Below are 13,909 nucleotides of genomic sequence, written 5' to 3' on the forward strand. Positions count from 1 at the left end.
TCTGACACCGGTCCCATCGATGACCTGGCCGAGAAATTTCACCTGCGTTTTGGCGAATTCACATTTGGAGTTAAGAGTAAGTCCAGCTTGCTGTAGTTTACTGAGAATTGCAAAAAGTCGCTGATCGTGCTGTTCTTGGGTTGCGCCAAACACCAACACATCATCCATTTGGCATAAGACACCATCAAGTCCCTCAAGGAGGCAGGACATGCGGTGCTGGAAATGCTATGGGGCGGAGGATATTCCAAAGGGCAGTCTGTGGAAACAGTAACGTCCGAATGGCGTGATGAACGTGGTGAGACGTTTTGACTCCTCTGACAAGGGTATTTGCCAGAAACCAGATTAAGCGTCAAGCTTTGTAAAAACCTTTGCATCTTTCAGTTGCCCCAGAGTGTGCTCTACGCAGGGTAAGAGATGCAGCTCTCTACAGACACTTTCATTGAGTTTTGTTAGGTCTACACAGATTCTGATTTTTTCGTTGGGTTTTGAGACTACAACCATTCCGGAGCACCAGGCTGTGGGTTCCTCAACTCTTGCAATTATCCCCAGTTGCTCCATGTGGGTGAGTTCCTCCTTAACTTTGGACATAATGGGGAGCGAGACACGTCGGGGTGTAGAGAGAGCAAAAGGTTTAGCATCCGGCTTGAGGCAAATGTGATACTCCTCTTGCAGTCGCCCAATGCCTTGAAACAGTCTGGGGAACCACTGTCTGACCTCCCGTTCAAGGTCCGTAGATACTGTCTCTGCTACCTGTGGGTCCAACCTGGACACCAGACGCAGGGAAATGATGGCGAGGCGACCGAGGAGCGCTGTTCGTAGACCGCGTACCACATACACATCCTGTTTTGTAGACCGTGGACCACGGGTCAGGGTAGCTGAAAATTTTCCTCTGACATTCAACGGGACTTGACCAGGCCCCTGAAGAATCTTAGTGGTGCTCTGAAGAGCCTCTTGACCTAGGTCGTTGTAGAGGCACTCCTGGATGACAGTGACATCAGCCCCTGTATCAATTTTGAATTCAGTCATGTGACCACACAGGCTTAGGGTGATGGTCCACGGCTGGTCCTGCCCATCTCCAATTGACCCCAGGAACGCTATCACATTGTCGTCGTCCTCTGATATTTCAGCAACTGCAGGTGTGGATCGGCAAACTGCAGCAAAATGTCCCTTTTTCTGGCAATTCCTGCAGCTAACATCTTTGGCTGGACAGATTTGTCTATTGTGTGTACTCCGGCCACACCATCTGCAACTCCGCTTTTGTGGTTGGAAATGTGTTCCAGTTTGAGTTCCAGTGCGAGGCCTCTGTACATATTCATGTGAGTCAGTTTTTCTTGATTTGGTAGAAAAATGTTTTTGGGGGGCTGATTGTCGGGGGGCACTTATGGTTTCAATGGACTCCTCCTCATTACTATCTTTCTGAAGCATTGATTGCTGTTTCTTTATTGCTTCACTTTGGAAAACCTGTGTTTTTGCTTTGTCAACTGTGAGGTCTGGATCCATCTGTAATTTTTCAGAGAGTTTAAGATCCCTTAGTCCAACAACCAATCTGTCACGAATTAGTTCGTCCCGCATAGCTCCATATTCAGTGTTCTATGAGCTCATATAGCGCTTTGATGAAGCTATCACCCGATTCCCCTCTCTCCTGCACGCGCCTATAGAATCTTGCGCGTTCGAATATCAAATTCCTCCGCGGGATGAAATGATTAGACAACTCCGTTTTAACTGTGTCATAGCTTTTCAGTTGATCAGCCGTAATATTCCTGCACCGGACGATCGCTTCAGCCTCCGCTCCCATGGAATATAATAGCGTGTTGACCTGTTTTTCCTGTGACTGTTTATCAAGGCCTGAAGCCTGTCTGAAGCGCTCAAATCTGCTGAGCCACAACGGCCACTCTTCCGGCTGTGTAAAATCAAATTCGGAGGGGGGAGAGATCTGAAAGAATGCAGGACTTTGAGTGGCCATGATAGTAAGCAACGTGGGGTAAGTACACTTTTTTTTTCTCAGTCTCTCTTGTTTATCTCCGTCCTGGCTTAACTAGCTACTATGCTACACCCGTATCGTAAACTTTCACTCACCGGGAGCTGACTGGTTTCACCGGGAAAGTTAGTTCCATTGACGCGGACAGCCTTTAACATGGGTATTTCGGGTACTTGCCACTTCTGTCACCATGTAATGTGCTCAACACACGGACACGGGATGTATTCCTTCAGCCATCAACACAAGGCTTCTTTATTCATTTCCTTTCTCTGTTTACTCTCTGTCGCCCCCCTACCGGGGCGGAGGGTAACTATCACCACAATGGGCCCTACTCTTTCCCTGGTTATCCTCTTGCCTTTAATCTATATATATAATAAAGCAGTATGTCTGTCCGTCTGTCTGTCTGTCTGTCTGTATGTCTGTCTGTCCGCTATACACTCAAAAGTTATAGAGCGTACCTACACATATGTTATATCAAAAGAAAGCTAATGATCAGGGGAGTGTCATAGGCATATTTACTTTTTGGTCAGACAAAAATTGTTCGGACAGTATATAAAAAACGTTCAAAAATCCGCTCATTAGCGGTTGACCAATCCTACCGCTCATTAGCGTTGAGTGACGTGATGGTTGACCAATCCTACAGTTCAGTGACCTGATGGTTGACCAATCGGTGTGTCATGGGCAGGACCTAATCCTGCAGCCTCCCGAAACTTCGCCGCCATTTTTTCCCCTGCTTTTCCTCAACAGCGAGCGGGGCAGCTGCATCGGCCCGCCGGAGCGGGAGGTGAGTTGGGGTCACTCGGGCCGGACCTCACAACCGCTCGGCCCGAGACACAGAGCGGGGGAGCGGCAGCGGGCGGCCGTCAACCGCGCGGCCCGAGACACAGAGCGGGGGAGCGGCAGCGGCCGGCCGTCAACTGCGCGGCACTCCAAACTGCCCTGGCAATGCCGGGCCCCCCCTGCTAGTATACTATAAAACACCTTCGGATTTTCCTTTATTTTGCCCGCCAGTGTTTTTTCATGCTCCCTCTTTGCTCTCCTAATTTCTTTTTTAATTACCCCCCTGCACTTTCTATACTCCTTTAGGGCTTCCACTGTTTTTAGTCTTTTGTATTTGCCAAAAGCCTCCCTTTTTTTCCTAATCCATTCTTGTATATCCCCTGACATCCAGGGTTCCCTGGACTTGTTGGTCCCACCATTAACCTTTACAGGAACATGTTGGCGTTGTACTCTCTCTATTTCCTTTCTGAATGACTCCCACTGCTCTGATGTGGATTTTTCTACACGTATCTGATCCCAGTCCACTTTGGCCAGATCCTGCCTTATCATATTAAAATTGGCCTTTCCCCAATTTAGAACCTTTATTTCCGGTCCATCTTTGTCCTTTTCCATGACTACCTTAAATTTCACCGAATTATGGTCACTGTCACCAAAATGCTCTCCTACTGACACTTCTACCACTTGCCCGGCTACATTCCCTAAAATTAGGTCCAGTACCACCCCCCTCTCTTGTAGGACTTTCTGCATGCTGGCTCAAAAAGCTCTCCTGGATGCACTTTAAGAATTCCGCACCCTCTAAGCCTTTCACACTCTGACTATCCCAGTTAATATTGGGGAAGTTGAAATCCCCTATTATTATTACCCTATTATTGCTACACTTCTCTGAGATTTGCCTACATATCTGTTCCTCTATCTCCCCCTGACTGTTTGGGGGCCTATAGTACACTCCCAGCAAAGTGCTTGCCCCCTTTTTGTTTTTAAGTTCTACCCATATGGCCTCATTAGAGGAACCTGCTAAGATATCATCCCTCCTTACAGCAGTAATTGACTCCTTGATTAATATTGTGACACCCCCTCCTCTTTTACACCCCCCTCTGTCTCACCTGAAGATTCTATACCCCGGAATATTGAGCTGCCGTCCTGCCCCTCCCTCAACCATGTCTCTGTGATAGCAACAATATCATACTCCCATGTGTTCATCAACACCTTCAATTCATCTGCCTTACTCGCAAGACTCCTTGCATTAAAATAAGTGCCATCCAGCCTTGCCATACTCCCTTGTGCCATTACATATTTGCTTTGCCTTCCAGGCTGACTTGTTTTTTCCTCCATATTTGGCTGTGCATCACCTCCTACTATAGCTCCACTCTGTATCCCATCCCCCTGCCAAGTTAGTTTAAACCCTCCCCCCCCAACAGTACTAGCAAACCTCCCCGCAAGGATGTTGGTCCCGTTCTGGTTCAGGTGCAACCCATCCAACTTTTACAGGTCCCACCTTCCCCAGAAGCAGACCCAATGATCCAGGAAACTAAAATCAATCAAATCAAATCAAATCAACTTTTATTGTCATTGTTAGTGCACAAGTGCAGTACAACGAAATGTAGGCTTGCGGCTCCCGAGAGTGTACATTTAGATTAAGACATTTAAACATTCAACATACATTTGGCTTGTAATACATTAACATAAACATAACCATAATAAAGTGCATTGGCAGATGTGCAGGCTTTAGAGTTTATTTGTGGAGTTCAGTAGGATGACAGCCCTGGGAAAGAAGCTGTTCCTAAATCTGGTCGTACGGGTGCGAATGCATCTGTAGCGTCTCCCAGATGGCAGGAGGGCGAACAGACTGTGGCTGGGGTGGGTAGGGTCTTTGATGATGGACCGTGACCTCCGTAAACAGCGTTTCTGGTATATGTGCTCTATGGTCAGTAGCCGGGTGCCGGTAATGCGTTGGGCAGTTTTGACTACCCGCTGCAGGGCTTTCCGGTCATAGTAGCTACAGCTGCCATACCATACTGTGATACAGTTTGTCAGGATGCTCTCTATTGTGCAGCGGTAAAAGTTAGAGAGGATCAGGGGTGACAGGTTACATCCCTTCAGCCCTCCCTCCTGCACCAACTCTTTAGCCACGCATTCATCTGCTCTATCCTTCTATTCCTATACACACTAGCATGTGGCACCAGGAGTAATCCAGAGATTACAACCTTTGAGGTCCTTTTTAATCTGCTACCTCGCTCCCTAAATTCTTGTTGCAGGACCTCATCCCTCTTTCTACCCATGTCGTTGGTACCAATGTGAACCACGACCTCTGACTGTTCACCCTCCCCCTTCAGAATGCCCTGCAGCCGTTCAGTGACATCCTTGACCCTGGCACCAGGGAGGCAACATACCGTCCTGGAGTCACATCTGCGGCCACAGAAACATCTATCTGTTCCCCTTACGATAGAATCCCTTATCACTATTGCTCTCCCACTCTTTTTCCTCCCCTCCTGTGCAGCTAAGCCACTCGTAGTTGAGACAAAGGCTGCAATTTTAATTACCCCGAGGGGGTGGGTTTGGAGGCAGGTCTGGTGCGAAAATCACAGATATTGGGGGCAGGCTGCGAACCCGCCTCCATCCCACCTCCACGCAACTTTCGGAAGTGTGGGGTCAGCCACTCCAGAACTGACTCAACACCAATCGGCGGGACTGGTTGTTAAGGCAGTTAACAAGTCGTTAACTGTCTGGTTAATCCTATTTTAAAGGGCTGATCAGATTTTCATGGATTTTCAAGATGCTGCCCACCTTCATCAAAACACACCTGGTGAATGGAGGCGAGTTCACCTCAATAGTTGACAGCTGCTCGAGCAGCTTTAAAGCGCTCCTGCAATGTCTCATTCTTTCACATGCCACAACTTAGTGGCTTGAGGTTTGGAAGACATTTTGGTGCTCAACTAATCTTGTGAGGTTAGAGTCTGACAGCATCTGCTGTGTCAGCTTCTTGGAACACCCTCTGGCCACTTTGTCTGAGAGCTCACAACCTCCATTCCTTGACTGAGATATCTACCAGCGGTGTGTGCTCCATTTATTTCCTCTCATCCTGGTCATCATAATCAGAGGAGCAGCAGCCGTATGGCTCAGCGCAGAGCTTCCTCAGAAGAAGAGGCGGAGGACGAGGAAGAAAAGGAAGAAGGGGAGGAGGAGGAGGAGGCATGCCTTGTGTGCCCTGTTGTGACCAATGCAGCATCCCTCCAGTTCACTGTTGTCTATCAAGCAATGGATGCACTCTTCCATGCCACATTCACATAAACTTACTCTTCAAACATAGGTGGCTACCATATGGCTCTCTAATTTTAGGCAATCTTCCTCCAATGTCATACATCATCTCTGCTATAACCAGTTCTTTCCTATCACTTTCACCATCAGCACTACAAATGCAAGTCGCCTTGAGCCCTGAATGTGCATTTGCCATTTCCCAGAACACATAGGTCACACATTCAACTGTTTGCCATCACTTTTGTTTACTGCATTGACAAAACGATCACAATGCAAACTCTTAAGTAGAAGCAGAAAAATCATGACAAAACACCCACGTGAGTCCCCTTGTGACTATTTGTGCTTTATCTTCCTCTTACGCATGTTTCTACGTGGTGCTTCCCCTGTGGCTTCAGCAGATGTAGAGGCACCTTGCTCACTTGGATGCTGACCCTGCTTAGACGCCTTTGGCGGGTGTCCTCTGGGTTTGGGAGCCTGGGAGGGTTCTGCAACAGTCTGCTCTTCCTGCAGCTGTACAGGGGCTGAAACGGCCACCTTAGTTGGGTCTGCAAAGTGGGTCTCTGAGCGAGGGAAATTGGCTGATGACGCGTCATCAAATAACTTCGCCAGACCCACTTCCTCTAATTGGCCGGGAAACGCGCTGGGCAGGCCCAATCAGGGGAATTTCATTTCAGAGGCTGAGCTGGAGACAGCAGCGGGGTCGGAACCCACCACCGATGTCACCCGCCACGGATCCGCCGAGGTTCGTAAAAGTGCGGCCTATGCATTTGACCATTGTCTGTTGTTTGTTTATTTATGGGGTACGGTAGCATAGTGGTTATGTTACTGGACTAATAATACAAGGCCTGGACTAATAAGCTTCAAATCCCACCATGGCAGCTGGGGAATTTAAATTCAGTTAATTAAATAAATCTGGAATTAAAAAAAGTATTTATCAATAATGGTGACTATGAAACTGCCAGATTGTCATAACTTATTTGGTTCACTAATGTCCTTTAGGGAAGGAAATCTGCCGGCCTTACCTGGTCTGAGCTATATGTGTCCCCAGACCCACAGCAATGTCGTTGACTTTTAATTGCCCTCTGAAATAGCCTAGCAAGTCACTCAGTTGTACCAAACTGCTATGAAAAACAGTAATAAGAATAAAACCGGGCAGACCACCCAGCTTCAGACACAACAAAGGCACACCCAGCTCAATTCACCCTGCAAAGTCCTCCTCACTAACATCTGGGGACTTGTGCCAAGATTGGGAGAGATGTCCCATAGACTAGTCAAGCAACAGCCTGACATATTCGTAGTCACAGAACCATACATTTCAGCCAATGTCCCCAAACGCCTCCACCACCATCCCCGGTTATGTCCTGTCCCACCGGCAGGACAGTCCCACCAGAGGTGGAAGCATAGTTGCATATAGTCGGGAGGGAGTGGCCCTGGGAGTCCTCAATATTGACTCCAGACCCCATGAAGTCGCATGGTTTAGGTTAAGCATGGGCAAGGAATCCTCCTGCTGATTACTACCTACCGCCCTCCCTCAGCTGATAATTCAGTACTCATCATGTTGAACACCACTTGGAGAAGCACTGAGGATAGCAAGGGCACAGAATATACTCTGGGTGGGGGACTTCAATGTCCATCACCACTACTGACCGAGCTCTGAAGGACATAGCTGTCAGACTGCACTTTCAGCAGATGGTGAGAGAACCAACACAAGGGAAAAATCTACTTGACCTCGCCCTCACCAATCTACCTGTCGCAGGTGCATCTGTCCATGATAGTATTGGTCGCAGTGACCACCACACAATCCTTGTGGAGACAAAGTCCCGTCTTCACACTGAGAACACCCTCCATTGTGTTGTGTGGCACTGCTCTGCAGTCCTGCCACATTCAGTCATGAATGGTGGTGGACCACTAAACAACGAATGGGAGGAGGAAGCTCCATGAACATCCCCATCCTCAATGATGGCGGAGCCCAACATGTGAGTGCAAAAGACAAGGCTGAAGCATTTGCAACCATCTTCAGCCAGAAGTGCCGAGTGGATGATCCATCTCGGCCTCCTCCTAAGGTCCCCACCATCACAGAAGCCAGTCTTCAGCCAATTCGATTCACTCCACATGATATCAAGAAATGGCTGAGCGCACTGGATACAGCAAAGACTATGGGCCCCGACAACATCCTGGCTGTTGTGCTGAAGATTTGTGTTCCAGAACTAGCCGCACCTCTTTCTAAGCTGTTCCAGTACAGCTACAGCATTGACATCCAACCGACAATTTGGAAAACTGCCTAGGTATGTCCTGTCCACAAAAAGCAGGACAAATCCAATCCAGCCAATTACAGCCCCATCAGCCAAATCTCAATCATCATCATCAAAGTGATGGAAGGTGTTGTCAACAGTACTGTCAACCTGCTCACTAATGCTCAGTTTGGGTTCAGCCAGGTCCACTTGGCTCCAGACCTCATTACAGCCTTGGTCCATACATGGACAAAAGAGCTGAGTTCCAGAGGTGAGGTGAAAGTGACTGCCTTGACATCAGGCAGCATTTGACCGAGTGTGGCATTAAGGAGCCCTAGTAAAATTGAAGTCAATGGGAATCAAGGGAAAAACTCTCCACATGGCTGGAGTCCTACCTAGCATAAAGGAAGAGGATTGTGGTTGTTGGAGGCCCATCATCTCAGCCCCAGGACATCGCTGCAGGAGTTCCTCAGGGCAGTGTCCTAGGCGCAGCCATTTGCAGCTGCTTCATCAATGACCCTACCTCCATCATAAGGTCAGAAGTGGGGATGTTCGCTGATGATTGCATAGTGTTTAGTTCCATTCGCAACTGTTAAATCCGTGTATCTGGATGTTGTGTGTCCTTCAATAATTAGACAAGAGACTGCAGGGAACAATCAACAGGTGTTTACTGGATGAGGGTTACTCTAAAACTAACTGTACAGATTCCTACTCAGGGTTATATACAGGTGTGGTCACTGCCGGTACTACAGTATACAGGAGCTGTAAAAAGTAGTTCTCCCCTTAAAGGTACATACATTACAATTCCTCCCCTTTTAGATTAACAGTACCATAACATTCATTTAACAATTAAATATCAACTAATTACAATTAACACTTTTAACATGCAACATTAACTGAAAATAGTCTATTTATAAATTCAGTCTTTGGGGAGGTTTCCTGATCCTTTCTGGATAGCGCCTTTCCTAAGTGTCTTGCTCTTGGAGCGGAGGCGATTCTGGCCCCCTGTCGTCAGTTGGTTCATCAGCTTCCGATGCTACTGTTTCTGGGGTAGATGCTACCTGTATGTCGGGTTCATCACCAGGTACGTGAGACATGGGGTTGACTCGTTCCTGTGACTCTAGGATCTGGTCAACATGGCGTCTCACAATGTTCTCCCCAACATCCACGGTGTACATTAGTGGCCTCTGCCGTGTGCATATCGTTCCTGGTTGCCATTTCTCTGTTCGGTAGTCGCGAGCCAAGACTGGTTGCCCTACATTGAAGCTCCTTGTCGGCTTCTCATTGATGTGCTGGAATTGCTTATTCTCAACATCTCTTCGTACATTTGGTCTGAGCAAATCCAGACGAGATCTCAACCTTCGGTTAAAGAACATCATGGCCGGGGTCTGGTTGGTGACTGCATGTGTCGCATTTCTGTAGGCTAACAGGAAATTGTCCACCTTATGCTGCAATGGAATGTCGTCATCACACATGGCCCTTACTGCTTTCTTAAAGGTTTGTACGAACCTCTCAGCCAATCCATTTGTGGCTGGATGATACAGGGCGGATGTGTAATGCCTTACCCCATTCATTTTCACCCCTCCCAGATGACCTTCGTGAAGCTCATTGAGCACTCTCTCCCTTAACTTGGGTGGAATTACCACTCGGGATCCACACATCAAGGTCCCCTGGCATACTGACAGCTGTTCTCTTCTGGATGAGAATGCTGGCAACAGTGAGTTGTCATGTGTTGGCCATCCCTTCACCGTCAAGTCATATACCCGAGACAGTGTCGGGTCATTTCGTGTCTCCTTCTCTATATCAGCATTAGTTATTGGCAAGCATTCAATTATAGTCGAATAAAATATTTCGACAGGGTCCACTGCTGGTGCTTCCTCCGCAGTAGGCTGTGGCAGGCGTGATAGCCCATCAGCGTTTCCATGCTGTTTCGTGCCCTTATACTCGATTTCATATTGGTTCGCCCCTAGAAAAAGGGACCATCTTTGTAGCCGTTGCGCAGTCATCACCGGAACGCCCTTCTTTGGATTAAAGATGGAGATAAGTGGTTGGTGGTCAGTCAGCAAGGTGAACTTCTGCCCGTGCAGATAGTGATTGAACTTTGTCACTCCCCACACTAGGCTGAGGGCCTCCCTGTCAATCTGGGCGTAGTTACGCTCGGCTGAGGTTAGTGACCGAGACGCAAAGGCTACTGGCCTCTCCGAGCCATCCGGGAATTTGTGCGACAGCACCGCTCCAATGCCATAGGGTGATGCATCACACGCCAACCGAATTGGTAGTGCTGGGTTGAAATGAGCCAACACCTCTTTTGATGTGATCAATTCTTTGCACTTCTGGAAAGCTCGTTTACATTCGTCATTCCACTTCCATGGTACCCCCGTTTGCAGTAGGGTGTTCAGTGGGTGTAGTACTGTAGACAAATTCGGCAAGAACTTATGGTAGTAGTTCACCAGCCCGAGGAACGACCTCAGTTGTGACACATTTTCCGGTGCTGGAGCCTTGACTACTGCCTCAATCTTTTCAGGGGACTTATGTAACCCCTCTTCATCAATAACGTGGCCACAATACGAGATCTGCTTCTGGAAAAACTCGCATTTGTGGCGATTAGCTCGGAGCCCATATTCCTTCAATCTAGTGAGCACCTGCTCCAGGTTGGCGAGGTGATCACTGTAATTTTCGCCTGTGACCAGGATGTCGTCCAAATAACACTGGAATCCCTTGCAGGACTTGATCCATTGCCCTTTGCCAAATAGCCAGTGCTGATGCTACCCCGAACACCAGCCGGTTGTATTGGTAGAGACCTTTATGTGATCGTGAGGTACTGTTTCGAGGCTTCTTCTACCTCCATTTGCAGGTACGCCTGGGCCAGATCAATCTTAGTGAAGCGTTTCCCTCCAGATAGCGAGGCGAAAATATCTTCAATCTGCGGAAACGGGTATTGTACAGTGTGAAGGACTGGGTTCACTGTCACCTTAAAGTCCCCACAGATGCGAACCTTCTTTGGTTCCCCAGGCGTGTTACTCAACGACCTCTTCATTACAGGAATGATGGGTGTAGCCCACTCGCTCCAGTCCACTTTGGACAGTACTCCTGAACGTTCCAAACCTTCCAGCTCTGCTTCGACGGCTGGGCGGATCGCATAAGGTACCAGTCTGGCCTTAAAAAACTTTGGGCTTGCATTTTGCTCTATTTTGATCGTCGCTGTTATGCCTTTTAGCGTTCCGAGTCCCTCCTGGAACACTTCTTGTGCATCAGTTAGCATTTTTGACAGTCGTCCAGGTGTGACGTCGTCATCCTATTTGGCATCTACAGTCAGTGCTTGTATGGAATGCCAATCTAGCTGTATCTTCCGGATCCATTCACGTCCTACTAGTGGTGGTCCTCCATCTGGCAATACATATAGGTCCATTTTTGGTGTTTCCTTGCCGTTATATATAACGTTCACCCTTATTTTTCCTTTGGGGTAGACTTTTTGCCCTGTGTACATCTTCAAGACAATCTCTGTATCTCTCAAGGGTATATGTTAGAATAGCCGCTTGTAGTCCCTTCGGTTTATGACTGTTAGGGCTGATCCTGTGTCCAATTCCATTTTCACTTGGACTCCGGCTATCTTGAGTGTGACCCAGATAGTTTGGTGATCCTCCGTTTTGATCACATTATGTAGTTTCAGACAACCCAGCTCCTTGCTTCCAGAGTCTGTATCACTCTTCTGTTCGTCTGCACTACTCTCCGTCACCTTATGTATCTTCTTGTACTTCTCCTGTGGGGATTTCTTGCTGCTGGTTTTCTTTTCCGACCTGCAGACTCTTGCTATGTGTCCTACTTTTCCACACTGTCTGCACACTTGGTCCTTGAACCAGCAATCCTTATGTTCGTGTGTTGTTCTGCCGCAGCGATAGCACTTCACTGTTCCGTATGACATTTCATTTGTGCCATATTCTTGCGGTCTCCATTGTATCTCTGCCGTGCCCCATGCTGCTGCTTCATGTGATACTGCCATGCTGAAAGCCTTGTCCAGCATAAGATCCTTTTCTGATAGAAGCCGATTCTGGGTTCCTTCACTTTGAAGCCCACACACAAACTTGTCCCTTAAAGTATCTGCTAGTCCCGTTCCAAACTGGCAGTGTTTCGATAGTTTGCGCAGTTCCGTTAAAAACTCAGCATTACTTTCATCTTTATGCTGGTTCCTTTTGTGAAACTTAAATCTTTCCACTATCAGCAGCAGTGTGGGGTCTATGTGGTCCTGTAGGATTGACACTATGTCTTCAAAATCCTTTTCCACTGGCTTCTCTGGGGTTACTAGGTTTCGCAGTAAGCCATATGTTTTTGCACCCATTGAATTCAACAATACCAGCGCTTTCCTGTCATCTGGCACTTCATTCGCCTTGCAGTACACTTCTATGCGTTCGACATATGTCGCCCAATCTTCGACTTCATTGTCGAACGCTGTGACACTGCCAGTCTTCGGCATCCCTGGGTGTGGTTAGGCTGGCTCAAAATGGCGTCTCCCGCGCTCTCCCTTCTTCTCCGCTGCGGCTCAAAATGGCGTCTCCCGCGCTCTCCCTTCTTCTCCGCTGCGGCTCAAAATGGCGTCTCCCACGCTTTCCTTTCTTCCCCGCTGACGCTGCTCAGCCCCTGAACACCGGCTGCACTCTGTGCATTTTCCTGCACGCCTCTCTCTCTCGTTGATGCCACTCGGTCCTGAACAGCGGCTGCGCCCTGTGCGCTCTACCCTCTCTCTTTTCCCGTCGACGCCGCTCGGTCCTGAACACCGGCTGCGCCCTGTGCGCTCTACCCTCTCTCTTCTCCCGTCGATGCTGCTCGGCCTTTTTCTGTGCCGTCGGTCGGCTCTAGCCGCCGCTGTCCGGGAAGGGTCTGCGCCGTACCTGTTGCCAGCCCGTTTCGCTGGAGTCTCCGTTGGATGGTCGACGCCCGTGCTTCTGGACTCGGCCTTCTTCTGCAGAGTTGCAGGTAGGTTCGAATCTTCTCGTCGCCAATGTTAAATCCGTGTATCTTGATGTTGTGTGTCCTTCAATAATTAGACAAGAGACTGCAGGGAACAATCAACAGGTGTTTACTGGATGAGGGTTACTCTAAAACTAACTGTACAGATCCCTACTCAGGGTTATATACAGGTGTGGTCACTGCCGGTACTACAGTATACAGGAGCTGTAAAAAGTAGTTCTCCCCTTAAAGGTACATACACTACAGCAACTCCTCAGATAATGAAGCAGTCCATGCCCACATGCAGCAAGACCTGGACGACATTTAGGCTTGGGCTGATAAGTGGCAAGTAACATTTGTGCCACACAAGTGCCTAGTAATGACTATCTCCAAGAAGAGAGAGTCTACCCACCGCTCCTTGACATTCAACGGCATTACCATCGCCGAGTGCCCCACCATCAACATCTTGGTGGTCACCATTGAGCAAAAACTTAACTGGACCAGCCACAGAAATACTGTGGCATCAAGAGCAGGTCAGAGGCTTGGTATTCTGTGGCGAGTGTATCATCTCCTGACTCCCCAAAGCCTTTCCACCATCTGCAAGGCACAAGTCATTTTCTGGAGTGTGATGGAATACTCTCCACTTGCCTGGATGAGTGCAACTCCAAAAACACTCAAGAAGCTCGACACTATCCAAGAGAAAGCAGCTCACTTGATTGGC

The sequence above is a fragment of the Somniosus microcephalus genome, chromosome 9, assembly GCF_052327205.1.
Source record: "Somniosus microcephalus isolate GS21.2 chromosome 9, FLI_Smic_1.0, whole genome shotgun sequence".
Classification (NCBI taxonomy): domain Eukaryota; kingdom Metazoa; phylum Chordata; class Chondrichthyes; order Squaliformes; family Somniosidae; genus Somniosus; species Somniosus microcephalus.